Source organism: Camellia sinensis, chromosome 1, assembly GCF_055761805.1.
Source record: "Camellia sinensis isolate YWXY chromosome 1, ASM5576180v1, whole genome shotgun sequence".
Classification (NCBI taxonomy): Eukaryota; Viridiplantae; Streptophyta; class Magnoliopsida; order Ericales; family Theaceae; genus Camellia; species Camellia sinensis.
The window spans coordinates 12,374,287-12,377,930 of NC_138961.1; the positions used below are offsets into that span (position 1 = coordinate 12,374,287).

Consider the following 3,644-nt stretch of genomic DNA (forward strand, 5'->3'; position numbering starts at 1 on the left):
CCCATATAATCACCGACCAAACTTAGTTTTAGTCGCCACTAAAATTGTTTAGTCGCCAAAAAGCTTTACTTTTGGCAACTAATGCTGTTTTGGTCGCTGAAAGCTATACTTTCAGCGACCAAATTTTTTTGGTCAGGAAATTTAGTCACCGAATATGCTTTTTCCTGCATTGTATATTGAGTTTAATTTATTTATTTTTAATCATTTACAGCATTTTAAAAATTTAGAAAATATATTGACATTTTTTGTTTTTTCAAAAATGTCATTATAAGCTTGGAAAATTTTTGGCTTAGTGGCATTTTTCAAAATACTATAAAATATTTTTTTATGACACTTTTCACCTAAGTGCCATAAAAAGTAATTTGCACCTACCTAGTGTCCTGACATTTTTTAAAAAATGCCATTGCAACTAAAGTTTAGTGGCATCTGTTGGTAAATGTCACGAACATAATTTTTTGTGTCATTATTTTATAAAATGTCATAAAATTGATGTGACATTTCTTTATTGAAATGCCACTAGAGCCTTATATGTTTTGTGGTTCTATGGCATTTTTCTAAAACATTTAATGCCAATTTTTATTTTTGTGGCATTTTCTAAAAACATGTTACTAGTGTAGTGTCACTAAAGCATAAATTTGTTGTAGTGACATTTTTGTTGTAGTGAAGTAACACTTTTTTTAATTGAAATGCCACTAGAGCCTTGTATGTTTGTGGCTCTATGACATTTTTCTAAAAAATGCCATCAAATATTCTTTTTGTGACATTTTTTAAGAACATGCCACTAGTATGGTGTCACTAAAATATGTTTTTGTTGTAGTGTTGTGACACTTGTTCATTAAAATGTCACTAGAGCCTTTTATGTTTGTCGTTTTGTGGCATTTTTCAAAAACGTGCCACTAAATATCATTTTTGTGGCATTTTCTAAAAATATGCCACTAGTGTAGTGCCACTAAAGTATGTTTTTGTTGTAGTTTTGTGACACTTGTTCATTGAAATGTCACTAGAGCCTTTTATGTTTGTCGTTTTGTGGCATTTTTCAAAAACGTGCCACTAAATATCATTTTTTGTGGCATTTTCTAAAAATATGCCACTAGTGTAGTGCCACTAAAATATATTTTTGTTGTAGTGCAAGCCCAGTTTTGTCTAGCTTCATGGAGGAAATTTGGTCAAGTCTCTCTTCCACCTCATGGCTAAAATTGTTCCTCCAATCTCCAACAACCCCAAGCCTGTAAAATGAGTTCGTTGGCAACCCTACCGCGGTAGAACCATTTTTGTTCACTTCCAAATTCTTAAGCCTGTCCAAGCTACACCTCCACAATACCTTCTCAACCTCTTCCTCATTCACAAATGGCCTTCCGAGAAATGAAGCCAGTCTTTTCACTAGTCCTTTCGGATCTCTCTTTATTTCTTCATATCTTAAAAACAGTATCTTGTCAGACTTCTTCAAGCTCACTTCCCAATACTCCAACACATGATCGAAGAAGGGTCCGAATGGGTAAAGCCCATCACAGAAGCTCTCAAATGCTTTGTCAAAAGGGTATGGACCTTGTTCGGGTGTCCTAACTGAGTTAAAGAAATGCCACATCGAAACCATGGTGTCTTTAGGGTTTCGGGTTATGTACACAATCTTGCACTCCGAGTTTTTGATTGAATCCGGTAAGGCACTGTAAGGAAAGTGAGTATGAAATAGCCTTGTAGATGGCATACCTGCAAAGGTGTGTCAAAAATTTTGTTCATCAATGTCATTATGTGATATTTTTAATTTTACATGACTCGACAAAATAATATTTTGTAAATAAACCATAATATAATTTATTTGCAATATTAACATTAATGGTATTTACCTGACAAATCTGGAGTAGGGTTTGTCATGTAAACCCCGTTTTCAATGGTTTGCACACAAGAGGAAGGCGTGTTCTTTACAAGAGGGTCATCTTCTTCTTCTTCTTCTTCTTCCTCATCGACTTTGACATTTACATTTTTCCGACCATGGATGATTGAAAAACAAAGGGCTTTGAGCCATGTTGTGCCTGTTTTAATGGAGGAAGCTAAGAATACATCGTCGTCACGTGATTCGAAATGTGCTAGGATGTCTCTTGCAGCTTCTAGGTGAGGGTTTGTGTACCAGAAACCTTGGCTTTGGAAGATATCTGAGAAATCCCAGAAGTTTTTCTTGGGATATTGATCAAGTAATAATGGCTTTGGTGAATTAGAAGGAGGGTGCTTAACAGAGTCCTTAGTTTCCATTGCAATTAAAACCTAGATTTCACAACACTTCAAGAAGAGATGTATTTGGTGGGTGGATGTTGAGCGATGCACTGTGAGATCGATATATGTACAATAATTAGGCCAAAAAAGTATCATATGAAGCAACGGAATACATATTAAATGTAATGACTTTTAATTGGGCGGTGTCATAAATTAATAAAAAACAATGTTTATTCACTTAGTTTATTAATGACTTTCTTATTAACCGAAATCTCGGTAGAGTCACACAGTGCTAAGAACGGACAATAATACAAACCTAATTCATCTATCAATGATTCATATCTATTTAAAATTTTAATTGTATACTTATTTAACATATATATTAACAATCACTTAATACGCTCTTACTTGTTAATTACGCGCATTGCAAGTCTTTATCTCATGTGACTTTAGCCGAATTCATGCTTGACAAGGTGATATAGACCTCCTTAACTATTCATAATAATATATATATATATATATATATGATAAGAATACAAAAACGGGACATAACATAAATAAAATTTATATATAAAAACCTCACATAATGAGGTGTCAATTATATGCAGTACGAGTCAAGATGTCCATAGAGTGTGTTTGTTTGGACGGATTGAATAAGGAAAGATTAAAATATATATATTGTCTTCGGATTATTTGGTTGAACTGGATTTGTATCCCAGATTTGTTTAGTAATGGGATTAAATATCAGAAAATGACTATTTGATTAGATATGATATAAATCATATGTTTGTTTGAGATATTATGGAGAAGGATAAATGCTCAAATGACTATTTTATCCTTTTCAATTATTTACTAAGTAATAGCAATATTAAACATATCTTTATGTTAAAATTTACCATCACCTACCACACACTCACCTACTACACTCACCTACTCCTAACCTACCACCACCTACTCCACTACACCTACATCTATATAAGGAACCATTTGTAATAGACAGAATCAACAAATATCAAACAATAATATACATCAATTTATTATTTACATGGTATCAGAGCAGGTTTAGAACCTAATATTTTCGCTTCACCGGCAGGCGGCAACCTCACCTTAGCCGTCCGCCGGACCTCAACCTAGTCTGCTAAAATTTTCTACACATACCTTGAAATTTCCTTTCTTCAACCTGCACACATAGACACATACAATTCTCTCTCTCTCTCAAGAACGCTCCAAGAATCCACTTACAAATCACCATCTCTCTCTCAAAAGTTTTCATACATTACTGGAGATGAGTGTTCTTCAATACCCAGAAGCCATGAACGCATCAGATCTTCAGGTATGGAACAATGTCGCATTCGACAATGGCGATTCCGAAGACATCGCAATCATAAGATCTTCTTGGTCTCCTCTAAAACCCATTCTTGTGACTCAATCCGAGT

The 3,644-nt window shown here is 34.2% G+C and overlaps 1 pseudogene across 1 annotated transcript; it reads right to left on the minus strand.

Moving 5' to 3' along the window:
- Positions 1-1,090: 1,090 nt before the first annotated feature.
- Positions 1,091-2,526, minus strand: LOC114287690 (cytosolic sulfotransferase 12 pseudogene; annotated as a pseudogene). Its single transcript, XR_014351475.1, has 2 exons — positions 1,845-2,526; positions 1,091-1,707 (listed from the first exon to the last, which is right to left on the minus strand). The product of XR_014351475.1 is annotated as a cytosolic sulfotransferase 12 pseudogene (transcript).
- Between the last annotated feature and the right edge of the window lie 1,118 nt (positions 2,527-3,644).